Consider the following 16,405-nt stretch of genomic DNA (forward strand, 5'->3'; position numbering starts at 1 on the left):
GTGGGTCTTCGTGTCTTCACCAGTGAGCAGAAGCTACGTAAGAGGGTGGAAGTGGCTCAAAGGAAACCAGCCCCAGGCACTGCCAACAGCTTTCATCACCCAGCCTTGCTGCTTTAAAGCATGACAATCTCCAGGGGCCAATTTGTCACTGCTGCTACAAAAGCTGCCTTTTAGATAATCAAATTGGACTTTCCAAAAGCTTGCTGCCCGTCTTGAAATGTCTTCAGCCTTTGGCATGTGGTGGGACTGGAGCTGTGCTTGGAGGGCTAGAAGAATAAGGCAATGATAATAGGGGTGTATTTCTGTAGGGTCCTGGGGCTTTGTTGTGCTAGGTACAATTTGGGTGTGCAAGAAGAGATACTTCAAATGCTTATGGGGAGCTGAGATGGTAGAATGATGGGGAGGGAGGTGGAAGGTCCTGGGATCAGTGGAGGAGACAAAATTATCCCTCTGACTCCCAGTTCCCAACCCTAAGGCAGACAGTAGTATTTTTCAGTTGCTTTTGATTTGCAGCCCCCTAGCATTTTTTGTACCGAGGCTGAAAATCTCTGTATTGTGAATTAAATAGAGCAAGTTTTTTTTTTCTTTAATAGAGCAGGTTTGTTTTTCTTAAATACCTTTTGCAGACCCTTAATAGGTGCTCCTGTGAGCCACAGATGATGGTCTGAAAACCACTGGCCCCTGACATCCTAATCTTGCCTGAATTTCTTATGGGAGAGAGTCTATAATGGATGGTGTTGATTTTATTTTCTACTTGTTAGTTTGCTCAGAAAGATGAAGCTCAGTGAATGTGAGGTGCTTCTGGGGAGTTTATTTACGGTGTGTTTTCTTCTGTGCAGATTAGCATTTCATCAGCATATGGTGCAGCCATTTAAAATAAATATTTGGCTTTCCTTAAATTATGCTTTTGTAGAAAGGTCCCTGGGTGTGCATATCTGTCCCTCTGTTGTATCTAATTAGACATTTCTGCCATGGTGCTGGGGGACCAGTCTCCTTCCCCCTTGCTGAGGAGCCAAGAGCCTGCTCTTCCTCTGTCTGAGGGATCTGTGTGCCTCACCTCTGGGGGAAAAAGGCAGGAAATCCTCCCCTTCCCTGTGGGGCTGCCAGCCACACACTGGTGGCACTGCCAGGTCAGCCTCCCTCCTTAGATGCTGGGAATTCAGATCTATTTAAATTGGGAATTGCCCAGCTTAAGCAAATGCTTGGCACCCCGTCCAGGCTCCCCTTCTTCACCTGCCAAGGCAGCTGTGCTTTTGCAAACCACAGCCCCGAGTGGAGCCTGTGGAAGCAAACTGTGTGCAGAAGCTGGGGAGGAGCTCAGGCAGTGTTGGGGTAGGATGGGATGCTGGGCTGCAGCCCTATGTGCCCACCCAGTCCAGGCAGGGGAAATCAATGTGAGGAGAGGGAACAGCATTCCCTCAGGCATGCAATATAGATGTGGATGGGAGAAGAGTAGGAAACTTATTTTAAAACAAAGGAACAAATGACAAACTAATCAGTTTTAAGATGGAGTGGAGACTGTAACCCAGGAGGCTTTTTACATCTCTTTGGCATTTCCAGATGTTTTGTTTTTCTCACAGATGATTTGGAACTTGTTTCCAATCTAAGTTCTCACTTGATTTGTATCCATTTGATCTTGTGCTGATAGCACTGTCTAACAAATATTTCTCACTCCCTGATATTTGTTGTACATCCCTGAATGCTTTCATAGACTCATCATATAAAGCAACACCTTGTGCTTTGTTGTACTGTACAAACTCCTTCAGGCTCTTGTACAAACTGGATCCTTCTCAGCACCCTTCCTTTCTGACTGTTCTTTATTTAACACAGATCATCGGGAGGGTTACATGGTGGCTCCATAAGCCACACACAGCAAGTTACCCAGTAAGGCAAAGAAAAAAAGAAATTGCTGTCATGGTACATTCCTCTAATCAAGCAAATAAACCAAGTATTTGGTTTTATGGCATGCAGGAGGGCAGGAGGTTTGGGTATATTATTATTGCACAGCAGACAGGCCTCATTAGATAACTGAGGCATTCATAGGCAATGGGATACACAGAGAAGTGGTTGAAGATGCAGGAGCTCTCCAGAGAGAAACAATAGAAAAGATGTGGATATTCTGTTTGCAGGGGATGCAGCTACATGCACCCACATGGTTGGAGACCACAGCATTTTTGTGGACGTTTGGATGCTGCCCAGGCAAAGGGGAAAAAAATATTTGGGACCAGCTAACACCGTCCAGGGGTCCATGGCCACCAGAAAGCAGGGATGAATGTGAGTGGGGGGGACAGGATGGATAACAACTGCCTTCTGCCAGTCTCCCTGGCTCTGCCTTGCTCTTGGAGCCCAGGCACTCACACTCAGGTCCCCACTGCCACAAGTCCCCAGTCACTCTGTGCAGGACCCTGCTGGAACAGGATTCTCCAGTGCATGCTCCTTGTTCTTGAGCTGTCTGGATGCAAAACCAAACTGCAGACTCCCAAAGGGAGATGTTAAGCATTTGACACCAGAAACCCTATTATGCAAGAAATGAACCCACTTAGACTGAGTCTGTTCAAGAGGTTCCCTTCATGTCTGCTGGTGGCTCTTACAGCCTAGGTGGGAATAAAACTATTGCTCTTCTGCCCTCAGTGATAGTGGCTTTTCTGTTGTGTTGCCCTCCTGGGACTCTGTGGGTGTGCCAGCAGCTGCAGTGGCTGTGTGTAGACAGCCACAGCTTTGCTACTTGGTGACCCTGGGAATGCAAAACCTTTGTCTCCCATTAGAGACCCAGCAGCTCTACTTCTCAAAGGCTTCTTCAGCTAGAGGTATTCTGCACAATGTTTCAACTCTCAGTCCTTTTGACAGAAGTTAAAAGGGTCTGCCTGGCCAGTCTTTTCTCCTAATGGTGCAGGGTAGTTTTAAGAAGACAAAAAACCTGTCACACTTGAGAAAAAATGCCTGGCCAGGTTTGGTAAAGGACAGGAACACCGGAACAAGGTTGTGTCTGAACCCTGACAGAGCTCACCACACAGCTCCCAAATGGGAGTCACACTGACTTGAGATGGTATTGAACAATAATCAGGGAAGCACCATGGGACAGGATGAGGAAGAGATAGGTGGGAGGAATTCCTGCTGCTGAAGCTAGTCCTGGGACAATGATGCAGCTGCCCAAGTGAGGATCCATGGATGCTTTAGGGGTATGAGTTTGGAACAGACTCGTAGTTTGTATGGCCTTGGTGTTTAAATTGTGTTTTCTCATAGCTGTGAGTTTTGCTAACACTCTTCTCAAGGGCAGGGGACAGAGGGTCCTGTGAAGGGGGTATTGCCAAGGCCATCTTTCTGTGGGCACTGCATCTCTTCAGAGACCTGTGTCGTGCAAGGTGCTGGACAGGCATGCAGGAATGACAGCCCCAGCCTGAACAAGAAGCTGGGGACACCAGTGAGACAAGCCAGGATGGGCAAAGGAAGAGGCAAGAGCAGAGGTAGGAGATCCATCCCATCATGGGTGCAGCCAGGATGTACTGAGCTTGTTGCTGTGCCTGATGCTTGTTTGCAACCCTAGAGATTGTGTCTTCTAAGGGTTGAGGTCAAGCACTGCCTTTGCTGAAGGAAGCTGTCCAGACCACAGCCATGGGATGGTTTGCAGTTTGGCCGGGCAGCTCCCAGACTCTGCTGGGCACTGTGGGGCATGGGCAGCTGGGAGCACAGGCAGCCTGCTCTTTGCGAAGCTGGGGTTGAGACCATTTCCATCTGCTCCCAAAGAGAGATGGTGCAACATCTCCTGGCTCATCTTCCTGAAGGTTTTCTAGTCCCACCAGGATTTCCAGCTGCTGTTGCTACAGTGCACAGAGCTGGACCATTTGTGTCTCCAGTAAGGTCTGCTCTTCAGCTTCAGCTTCAGTTTTAACCTTGAGACAAATTAATGTTTTCCTTAAGAATTGATTTAGCATGCCATGTAACAAATGTTCCAGTATCTCCTCCAGTCTCTCAGGACTCATTGCAAATTTACGCCTAATCCTTGTTTTTTATTTAAGCCTTGAAGTTTTCCATGTAATTTTCCTGCACAGAAAGGAATGTGCAGGTACTGAGTGTGCAGAGCCCACTTGCTCATCCAGCACAAATCCCTCAAACAGTGTTTTATATGCCATGTACATGGAGTCTGTAATCCCTTTGATTTAGGGTTCTTGGGATGTGGTGTCCACACTGGATTGATAAATACTGAAATTTCTTAAGAAGCACAGAGGCTGCACAGCATAAGAGCTCAGCTGGAAGGGACTCAGAGTCCTGCTGAGCTCTGAATTCTTGAAGACCACTTGACTCCTTGATCCAACAGAAACCTCCCAAATGCAGGCATCTGCAGAAATGTGTCCTTTAAGAGAGTAAGATATTGTCAAAGAAAGAAAGAAAGGGTTCAAACTGCTTTCAAGATTCATAAGTCCCTTGAGGAGGTTTTAAGAGCTGAACAGCTCAGCAGTTGCTTTACATGCCCAGCAGCTTTCTGTTTGTGCATCTAGCAGCCATGGCTGGGCTCGGGGCTGGGCTCAGGCACGCGCCTCTTGCTCAGAGCAGCTTCAGCTTTAAAGCCACTGCAAAGGTTTGTGTACAAAGTGCTGACTGCAAACATCCATCATGAGGAAAACCAAGAGGAATGTGATGCACCAGGCTTGTTCGGAAACCACAGATGATTTACAAAGTGTGCTTAATTGGAAGTTTCTCTTTGCGGCTTTCTGACATGTTATTTTTCTGGTGCAGATGTGTAGGAGTCTTTTAAAAGGCCCATGTTTACTAAAGAGGAGTTGCATAATTGGGGATATATTTATGAACTGTGTATGTGCAGGATAGGGAAATGACCTGAGCAGCCACAGCATGCAGGGAAGGGTCTGGGTGTCTCAGGGCATCACCAGCTGGGTATGAGGGACCAGCATCCTGTTCTCTGGGTGGAAGAAAAGGTTTCCTGTCCTTATCCCCTGGGCATCTGTTCCCAGTGCTGGCACTGTGGTTATTAAAACATGGGGGATCTGAGTGCGTCCACAGAAAGGCAGTAAGGAATAGAAGAGGTGAGAAGAAATATAGTCTGTGGAGGAAGGTGCTCAGAATGAGGGTCACTACATTTTTAAAAAGAAAACTTTAAGAGGTTAACTTGACATTTTTCTAAAAAGTCTATTTTTAAATCCAGCTTCAAAAAATCTTTAAAAATAGAATTCTTTTATAAAAGGGAGAGGGTATACCATTCTTGGTGTCCACTGTGGGGAAGGCAGAGTGAAACAGGCTCAAGTTAACATATGGGATATTTGTGTTAAACATCAAGGGAAAAAATGCAAACATCCCTACATCAAAAATTGGAAGAGCAGTGGAGACACCATTCCAGCAAAATGTGTCTGGACTAAAAATTTTTCCCCACAAACTGCACTGGAAGAGCCGTCCTGTCTGTGAGCAGGAAAGTGGACTAAATGATCATCTGGACATAGTTCTGATGAGTTCTGCCACAATTTGGGCCTTACACCCTTTCCCCCCTTTTCCTGTACACCAAAGACATGAGTTTATAAGTACTGCTTCATGGAGTTCCTGCTGGCACCCACCAGCAGAGGCAGAGGGAGAAGTTCAGTTTCAGGAATCTGATGACACTTTTTCACACCAAGCTGGATGGGCATTTCCACGCTGGCCAGTGTGAAAGTACTGGGGCCAGCTGGGGTGCTGGCATTTACCCCCCTGCTCCATGATCCTAAAGGTGTCCACATGGCAGCAGCCTCACAGCATGCATCATCACAGCCCAGCTCTCCCTCCCTATATCCTCCCCCCCCAGCCTTAAAAGTGACAACTTGGCCTGTTTATGGTTTATTAATACTTAAGGGACTGAGCTGCCCCCCCACCACAAGGATTTTGTCCAAGAACCTGATGGGCAACAGGAAGAAAAGGTATATAAAACAAAATGTGGAATTCTAGTTTTTGTGAAGGGAGATTCTATTGCCTCCCAGGTTGTGTTCAGGCAAACTCATCTCAATTTCCATCTGCTAGGTAACCCTGCCTCTATGCTGACATGTGGAATTAGCATCCAATCTTGTCTCAAACACCTCAAGAAGTGCAGTATCCATCACTTGCTGTGCAATTTTCTCCAGGAGGTTAATGTCCTTATGGTTAGAAATTGTCCCTGATTCCTAATTCAGCTCGGCATGTTCTCCAGTGCCCATCACTGTCTATCTGTGGGCCTTTCTCAGACTAGATTCTTAGTGCCCTATTAGCATCCCATATTTTCTCTCCACACATGTACTTATACACATCATCAGATCACTCCTCAGTTTTCTTTCTGACAAGTTACAGAGGCTGACCTCTAGAAGTCTCTCCCTGGAAGTGATTTTCTTCAGCTCTCAAACCATTTTTTATGTCTCCTTTCTTTACCCGCTCCAATTTTTTGATGTGCTCTTTTAAATGTGGCATCTCAGCAGGATGTAGTGTTCTAGTGTCAACCTGACCAAGGACATACATAGAGATAAAATCGCCTTCTATTCCACTTCACGGTCCTCTTGCTTATGCACTGAAGGACCAAATTAGCTCATTCTGCTGCAGCAGACAAAAAAAAAAAATAGACCCCATATTTGAGAACCAGAAGGCCAGATAGTGGTATTAAAAAGAGATAAATGGAGCCAACATAAAAGCAGAATTACAAACCAGGGCAGGATTTATAGCACACTGTGATACTAGCCTGGACACATTAGTTGAAAAAAAAATGCTGAGAAAACAGTTTCTTCCACTTCAGAGCTGATTGCAAGGCTGTGCTGCTGTGAAGGCTCCTATGTGGTAGGCAGGCTGTGCTCTGGGCACCACAAAGTGCCAGGCAGCCCCAGGGAGAGTGAGTGACTCTGGCATCACAGGGCTGCGCTTGGAGACCTTGCTAATTCTGTCCCCAGGATCTTTGAGACGCCAGGCAAGCTCTGATCTTTTCCAGGCTCAGCCTACAGCTGGCTGTGGATAGACCTGCCCTGCGAACTGGGGGATACTTTTAGGGCTCCTCACACAGGAAAGCACCCACAACCCTTTGTCCTCTCTGTTTTCTGCACTGAAAATATTTTAGAGGCAGGAGGGTTTTTCCTTAGTCCCTGTGCCTGGTGACACTTTCTGAATGCAGAGTCACTGTGTCATTTGCAAATACATTTTCAGTACACATCCTCAGCATAAGCCTCATCTTCCTGTATTAGAGACAGTGACCTGATCCCAATTACTCTAAAATCTTTGAGGGATTCCCTGCAGCATCTCAAGGGTAACATGCTCTGTGTCAGTGCTCAGGTGTCCTGGTCTTTGAAAGCTTTCTGCAAGATAGTTCCTTAGTCTCCTTGTTCCTCATTTCTATATCTGTAAAATAGATTTAACAATCTTGGGGTTGGATAAGATGCTCAGATCCCATCCTAAGTTTTTTTTTTTTCTTTTGTGCTGCTTCAAACCCTGTTGCACTGCTTCTGTCCTCAGAGTGAGAGTGACGGAGTGTATCCTTCTCCCTTGCTGACCTGCTGGTTTGGGGCTTTGACCCCTGGTGCTTGGGTGTTCCAGGAACCTGGACACTGAGGGCACTGTCAGTCCTGTGCTTGCTGCATTTGCTTCTCGTTGGACACCTGTGGGAGGGCGTCCTTACGTCAAGGGGCAAAGCAAAGCCAGGGACAGGAGCATGGGTGTATAGAGACAGTTGTTGGGGGATTGATGGACTGGAGAGGGCCTGGTGGAGGTCACAAGGATGGCTGGTGCACACTAAGGTACCAGGAGATGGTGAGAGAGCTAAGCTTATTCAGCCATATGGGGAGAAGGCAGAGGAAAGATCCAGTTTTTGCCTGCAGCTACCCCATGGGAGGTAATGCAAAATATGAATCCAGACCTTTACAGGACATACGTGGTGAAAGGATGACAGACAGCATAGGAAATTCTGTGTAGATATAGGGCATCAGAATGGCACTGTGAGAGTGGTCAAACACTGGCACAGGCTGCCCAGAGAGGTGTTAGTGTCTCTGTCCTTGAGATGTTAAAATTCATCATGGTCCTGATCAGCTTGCTACAACTGGACCTACTTAGAGCTGGGGTGGTACCTGATGGCTTCCAGAGGTCCCTTCTGACCTGAGTTACTCTGTCATTCTCTGACACACTTGAAGTAACCTGCAGGGCAATGACAGCAAGGAGACAGCAGCCACAATCCCTTGAAATGAAGGCTATGCAGATGGCTTATTGGGATAGGAATAGGATAAAATTTAATCTTCATGCAGCACCACTTTTATTAAAGAAAGCAGTGTAATCCTAGTCCATGGAGCAGCATTTCACCTTGGACAGGGGCAATGCACAAAGGGGCTGAAGGAGAGCTCTGCTCTTTGACCAGAGATGCTCCAGGTGCCCTACAAGCACTGCTGGGATCTCTCATGGAGGCAGCAGCTGCACCAAGGCCCTGGAGACATACCTGGACAGACCTGGGAATTCCATAGTTGTGGCCTCTTGGCCTGTGATCCTCATTAGTGCTCAGGTTGTAGGCAGTGATAAAGAGAAGACTAATGAGCATGTTTGGCCAGACGGGGGTGATGTGAGAGGTTGTGTGAGGTGGGAGTCATGTCACCTCACTTCAGGCCTTGGAGGCAGGGCTGGAGCTTCATCTGTGGAAGGTGATGTGCTCCCCTTGGAGGATTCAGCTCATCCTGAGGTGTGTGTCTAAGACTGGTGAGTTGATAGTGTTGATGATGGTGTTTGGAGTTTACTGTCTTTCTTTATTGGCTGCAGAGTGGGAGTCTAATCTGGAGATTAGAGGGACAGCCATCTTAGACTTGGGCAGTCTTGGGAAACAACCCATTTTGGGGTTTGGTTATAGGTGTACCTTAAGACTCTACATGGCTCAACATATCTGGGAAGGGACCAAGTCCCTGTTAGCACCAAACTCAGCACCAAGGCAACATACTGCCTTCAGAGTTTTATATGGCTAAAGCTAGAGAGGGAGGTCCAGTCCTGATGCCATGTGCCACTATCATGAACTTCTGCTCTTTCAGAGTCCATGTTTTCATACTGGGGAGCTGAAGAGTTATGCTTCCTGTAGGAAAAAAACGTGTTTGCCTTTGGTGGAAAAGCAACACCTCAGCTTGATTTGCCCTGGCCAGGCTACCAAAGACATCCATGTGCATCATTCTCTCCCTGTTCTTTCTTCCATTCTCTCATTCCAGGCATCTCCCCAAAGTCCCTCACATTACTGCTGAATGGTATCCATAATTTTGTTTGCTGACTCTTCCTCCTGTGCTAGCAGTGCCTCCTCCTGCTCCGGGCCCAGCTACCACATTAAGTACTGCAGAGACTGCCTCACAAGACTTCAGAAAAGCTTTCCCTGCTCTTCAAAGAAAGAACAGCACATTGCTATTTGATTCTTAAAGGTAGACTGTGTTTTGGTCAGGAAAAAACCTAATCTGACCTATCAGTGCCATAAGACAGAGAATAAAGCCAAGAATGCCAAATTACGTCTTAAAATGTTGTGCTTTGTCAGCACAAATGTGAAAGATATGTTTTGTGTCTGTGGAAATCCCAAAAGAACATTTTGGAGGATACCTACGAGTGTCCAGACAAACCACTATGCAGGAGCAGGCAGTTCCCGGGGAAGGCTCCGTGTCCCTCAGGACTCCTGGCAAAGCAGCATTGCTGGGACCCTGACACCCAACACACTTCCACTCATTGTAAACAGCACTGATGGAAAAGCAGATTTGAGCTTGTTCCACAGGTGCATTAAACAAAATGTTTCTTACAGAAATTGTTCCACCATTGCAAAGCTCTTTCCTGGATTTTAAACATATGATAATGCATCTTCAGCCCTGTGTAAGGTCACAAAGAATTAGTGTTTCACCTCTTGTTCAGTATCTCATGTCTGTGTAAAAAGTCAGTCTTTTGGCTTTAGATCCTAGGGATGGAGCAGTGCCCCAGATCCTTTTAGATCCTAGGGATGGAGCAGTGCCCTCTGCCCATGAGACTGACTGAGGGAGGACAGATGTCTGTGGGTCTGGCAGGTGCTGAAGCCACAGTCGCACAGGGACTGCTGATTGCCAGAGCCTGGGAACTGCTCTGGAAGCGGCGTCTTGAAAGCAAAGCCTAATAAAAAACTTCTCTTCTTGCTGCCATAGAAACTGAACAGACTGAACAACTTGTTATTTCTCTCATCTCCAACAGCTCAACACCTGAAGTGACTTGACCTATGAAGATATTTGCATTAAGTATCACACAATTGCTGAAGAAATGGGATTGAACAGAAAAAACAAAAGAGAAGAAAAATGTCCCAAAAGTCCTTTGAAAGCTGCTGGGCAAAGGGAGAGTTTTTGAGGTATGGAGGCATTTCTCTGGAATGAAAATCAAGGGAACAGAGATGCGAAGAAGAGATTGTTGTCCAAGAAAAGTTCACTATGGACACGGAAGAAACCCAGAAGAGTGGCTTTAAACTCTGCTGGGACCCAGCAAACAGCAGGACTAGCACGGCTGCAGGCTTCATGGGTGTGTTGCTCCTGGACAGCATTTTCCATCCAGCACCCCATTTCTTCTTCAGAGAGCCATGGCAGTGTGAAGCTGTGTTTCCTGGGGAGCAGTGATTGTTGGAGCCCCATCTCACAAAGAGCTCTCACAATGAGATTGCTGGACTTGCCTCCAACATTCACTGCAGCTCTCACAGGACCCTGCAACAGCCAAACCTCCCCTGGGAGAGATGATGGAACAATAAGTTGTTGGTTTATATGTTTAATGTGGTAGTAAATTAGAAGAACTCGGTATTTATTTGTGAATTTCAAAAATCCAGATATTAGCCACGAGCCTTGACATCCTTGCAGTGATATTTTTTGCAACCCTGTGGCACAGGCTGCTTAGAGTTGATCTCTTTGCTTCCAGCACATCTTTCTCATAACCAGGGAAGACTCTCTGGTGCCTGCAGCAAAGCCTTCAGGAATAAACCTTCCCACTGTGCCGTGCTGACATTGGAACCCACTTCCCTTTTGTCTCTTCCCATTGCACTGTGACTCTTGGCAGCAGGCACTGCTCAGGGCTCAGCCAGATGTGGCCCTTTGGAGGCTGGGGTGGATAATCCCTCTGCCTGGCAGGCAGCACCCCTGAGCCCTGCTGCAGCTCAGTGTGCTGCTGACAGCTGGGCACGGCCAGGGCTCTGGGATTGTCCTTTGGCCCTGCTGGGTTTGCCCTGCCATGCCCTGAGTGAGGCCAGGCAGGCATGGACTGGATCCAGTGGCTGTTCCCTGATGAAGCAATATCCTTTGCTTGGCTGAAGAAGCTGCCCCACCTGCTCAGCTGGGTGCCTCCTGCCAAGGCAGTGGAAGCACTGTGGGCAAGTCCCTGCTCCTTGCCAGAGACCACAAACCAGAGCGGGGCTGGTTTGGGTGGGACAGCCCCGGCAGGTCAGAATTGCTCACAGACACAGGCTGCCTTTCACAGAGTCACAATTTATTGCAGGTGTCATCTTTCTGCCTTGCAGGTACCACCCTGCCTGCTTGCAAGTGCATGGTCAGAAGCAGCAAACCCCAGGAGCACCTAGCATGTAGCCCTTATCTGTGCCCCATCCCTTCCCTGGGTTCTCACCCCAAACTGGGCAGCATCTTGCACTAGTGCTGGGGACTGAGCTGTGATACCCTGTTCAATATCACAGCTCCTGGGCCTGCTCCAGGATTTGTTGTTTGGGATTTTTTCCACTGTTTTTATTTTTTATTAATTTTCAATTTTTAAAACTTTGTACTAGTTTTTTTATGTTTATTTTGTGTTTTAATTTCATGCTGAAATTTTTGGCACCCTCCCACTGGGGGGTGGGCGTACATATACTCAAGCAGCTCCCACACGGACTCTATTCTGCAACAGAAGGATTTAATTCCGAATAAATAAGTTCAGGACTGAAACCATTTTTGCTTTACCTTATCAGCCAACTGCTCTGTCCTGATTTCTTCAGAGGTGGTTATTTCAGCCTGGTTTTCCATGAAGATACTGGATGCTTGTGCAATCTGCTGAATAATGATGCTGGCACCACAAAATGGTCTCCTCTGGAACATTTTAGGTTTTGCACAACAAATTGTTCATGGACATAGGGCATCCCAAAGTTGTGCCTTCCAAGCAAATGCCTGCAAAGCACTAGGTGCTCCCTCCCTCCTGGCTGGACTAGGCTAGGAGTGCAACAATAAGTGGTTTTATTGTTGTTGGACAGTGTCTTGGATCAAACATTAGGGGTTTGGGGCATGGTTTTGGCATAGCAATAGCGCTTCCTAAAGAGGAAACAGATGATAGTTCTTTTCCTGTGTTAGTTTTGGCATGGGTCAGTCTTCCTCACAAAATAATCTCTTAATTGAGCTACTGAGGTTTCAGGCTAGACAGGCCCTCACAGTGTGGAGGGGAGAGGAGGAAGAAGGTGTATCCTGTTGGCTGTGCTCAGCTGTGGAGAGAGATGCATATCAGAGCCCCTCAAATGCACCAGAATAAGTCCAAGTTGTCCCTGTCAGGGCCAGCCATGTCATTTTCTCCAAAACCCTTGCTCTGGGATGATGATGTGGGAAAGGTTATGGATGCTCTGCTGCCTTAGGGCAGAGACCCTACAGGGACTCAAAGGCAAGTGGGGAATTCCCCGGGAGGGGATGGGACATGACCTGTGGGTCAGTGCTACCCAAACACACATCTCTGCATCTCTGGGCAAGGATCTGGCATCAACCCATCCCAAGTTCTGGGGCACCTGTCCCCTGGAAGGATTTGGATCAATCATGCTCAGCATGGATGAGCATGGTGTCCATGGTGGGACACTGAGGTCTGGGTCCACAGAATACTGCCTACCATGCTCACAGTGCTAACAGGGATGAAACTGACAGGATATGTGAAGGAATATTCCAAATTTCTGTCCAGTGTAGGTGCATTTTGACTTGTTCCTGTGAAAACCATGATAAGCCCTAGGGATCTTATTATTCCACATACAATTTTTATCTCAGAAAGCACTACTGACTGCTGCCTTCTCAGCAGCACCCTGGTCCAGAGGGTGGCAGGGGATGGGCACTGGAGAGGGCTGAGACTTCAAGTGTGTTAATTAATTTGTGGCAAATTATTTAGGGATAGATAGCATTAAATGGGAGATAGGGATAGATAGATTAAATGGGAGACATAGCACCAGACAAGTGACGGTGCCAGCAAACTTTACGCATTTGTCTGCCCTACCTCACAAGCAAATCTTTTTTGAGTGCCTGGGAAGGGCTGAGTTCGAGCTGCCCTGTTCATGGTGTCCCCACAGCACTGCCTGCACCTCACACGTATTTAAAAGTGATCCAGACAGACACCCAAAGTGCTTAAGCAAAATCCTGCAGTGTGCATGACAAAACTTAGGAGCTGCTTTGTTCTACACCCACCAGTTTTGTAGCCAAGTAAATAAGCTCTGGGGCACCAGTGACTTGAACACTGCTTTTTCATGGCTGAAAAGTGATTCCATTTATTGAACATTTGTTTTACACTTGAGGGCTAAAACTTTCCTTTTCCCACCTCCTGTTGGAGACGCAGGCACCTCCGGCACGTAACCAAGAGCAAACTACTTCTGTGTGTGTGTGAGAAGAGCTCGATGACTCATGGACATTCACCCTTTGCTCAGTCTGTGGGCTGTGATGTCCATGCAGAAGCAGCTTGGTTCCTGTGGAGTAGAATCCCTCTAAAACCACAAAGGTTTTTGATTCGGGGCCCTGAGGCAAGTGCATGAACAGAAGAGCTCAAGGAGAGTGAAACAGAAGCGTGTGCTGGGTGGCAACAGAGGGCAGGTGCTCAGGCAAGGCACTCCCAGTGCTGTGGCCAAGGGAGCATCACTGGCTACCTCAGTTTTGCTTCAAGGGTGTGTAACAAGTCCTCAAGAGCATGCAGAGCTCCCCTTGCCACAGGGATGAGGTTATAACATTTCACCCTCCAGGGCTTGTTCTGCCAGGGAGGACTCCTGCTTCCCTTCCTGGTTTCCTTTCTGAGTAACCAGCATGTGCGCCATACCATGCGTGAGACATTCCGGCAGCACTGCTCAGCAGGAGCCAACCCATGAAATCCCTGCCCCAGAACTAGAGGCAATGGGCACAAATAGAAGCAGGAGGCTCTGTATGAACATCAGGAAACACTTTTGCACTATGGGGGTGACAAAGAACTGGCATTGGTTGTCCTGAGAGTTGTAGAATCTGTATTTTGGATAAGAATTAGTTTGTAAATGGTTGATTTAGCTACAATCCTCTACACAGGAGAAGAGCCTTGATTTCTCAAGTTAGTCCAGAATATGCAAGGTAGCAAAATAATACATTAAAAAAACCTGCATTTCATTTTAAACCACAAAAAGTTAAACAGTTTTAAATACTATACAGAAAATGACAACAAGCTGAAGTGGAAAAAGAGATCAGAATATGACATGTTCGAATTTCCTTGCTAAAAATGCCTTGACCATCTTGTAATATAGTCTAACTTGGGCATCACTTTGTTCTGAAAGCTGCATGCTTTAACATCGTTACTAGAATGGGAAAAAAAATTAAAGCTACAGTAGTGATTTCCAGCATAAAATTTTAGATTTGGTTATACATAATTCCAAGATTTCATTTGAAGAAACACACACTTAAGAGAGAACTGCAAACCACAGACCAAGGCAGCTTTTACTGCCTAGGGTTAGGGTAAGGGTTACACCTGGGGTTAGGGGTTTAAAACCAAAAAGCCCAGAGCTCTTAGGACAAAGCAGCTGCAAAAGGCATACTGAGGAGAACACGAAATTGCCAAAACACGGCTTCCTGCAAAGCTTTTTCCTCAGACCCAGCCTTAGCCCAAGGCTGCTCTTAATGCCTAGAGTTGAGGTTAGGGTTACACATAGGGTTAGCGTCTCAAAAACCACAGAGCCCAGAGATCCCGGAACACCGTAGCAGAAAAAGGCACCCCAAGGGGAACGCAAAATTGCCACAACATGCCTGTCTCCACGGCTTTTTCCTTGGGACCACCCTGAGGTCAAGCATGCTTTAAAATGCCTACGGTTGAGGCTAGGATTACACCTAGGGTTAGCATCTCAAAAATCACAGAGCCCAGAACTCCAGGTAATCCGCAGTTGTGAAAGGCATCCCAATTGAAACGCAAAACTGCCACAACAATGCTGCCTCCATGGCTTTTTCCTTGGGACCAGCCTTTAGCCAAGGCTGCATTTATTGTCTAGGGTTAGGGTTAGGGTTACAACTACTGTTCGCGTCTCAAAAACCACAGACCCCAGAGTTCCAGGCACACCACAGCTGTGAAAGGCATCCCAAGTGAAATGCAGAACTGCCACAACATGGCTGCTTCCACTGCTTTTTCCTTGGGACCACCGTTTAAACCAAGGCTGCATTATCTGCCTGGGATTAGGGTTAGAGTTACACCTAGGGTTAAGGCTTTTTAAATCGGAAAGCCCTGAGCTCCAGGCACACTGCAGCTGCAAAAGGCATCGCAAGGGGACAAAACAAGTGCCACAACATGGCTGCCTCCATGGCTTTTTCCTTGGGACCATCCCTAACCCTAGGCTAATTTACCTGCCTAGGGCTAGGGTTAGGGTTACGCCTAGGGTTAGGGATTTCTAAACAAGGAAGCCCCGAGCTCCAGGCACACTGCAGCTGCAAAAGGCATCCCAAGTGAAATGCGAAATTGCCACAACTTGGCTGCTCCATGGCTTTCCCTTGGATCCTCCATAACCCTTGGCTGATTTACCTGCCTAGGCTTACAGATAAGCCTAGTGTTCGGGTTTTCTAAACCAGAAAGCCCCCAGCTCCAGGCACACTGCAGCTGCCAATGGCTTCCCTAGGGGAGCGCAGAAGTGCCACAACATGGCTGCCTCCATGGATTTTTCCTTGGGACCATCCTTAACCATAGGCTGATTTACCTGCCTAGGGCTAGGGTTAGGGTTATGCCTAGGGTTAGGGTATTTTAAACCAGGAAGCCCCAAGCTCCAGGCACACTGCAGCTGCAAAAGGCATCCCAAGTGGCGTGCAAAAGTGCCCCAACATGGCTGCTCCATGGCTTTCCCTTGGATCCTCCATAACCCTTGGCTGATTTACCTGCCTAGGCTTACAGATAAGCCTAGTGTTCGGGTTTTCTAAACCAGAAAGCCCCCAGCTCCAGGCACACTGCAGCTGCCAATGGCTTCCCTAGAGGAGTGCAGAAGTGCCACAACATGGCTGCCAGCATGGATTTTTCCTTGGGACCATCCCTAACCCTAGGCTGATTTACCTGCCTAGGGCTAGGGTCAGGGTTACGCCTAGGGTTAGGGTTTTTTAAACCAGGAAGCCCCGAGCTCCAGGCACACTGCAGTTGCCAAAAGCATCCCAAGTGAAATGCAAAATTGCCACAACTTGGCTGCTTCATCGCTTTTTCCTTGGGACAGCCAGGAGGCCAAAAATGCGTTTACTGCTTGGGGTTAGGGTTAGGGTTACACCTAGGG

The sequence above is a fragment of the Camarhynchus parvulus genome, chromosome 1 (assembly GCF_901933205.1).
Source record: "Camarhynchus parvulus chromosome 1, STF_HiC, whole genome shotgun sequence".
Classification (NCBI taxonomy): domain Eukaryota; kingdom Metazoa; phylum Chordata; class Aves; order Passeriformes; family Thraupidae; genus Camarhynchus; species Camarhynchus parvulus.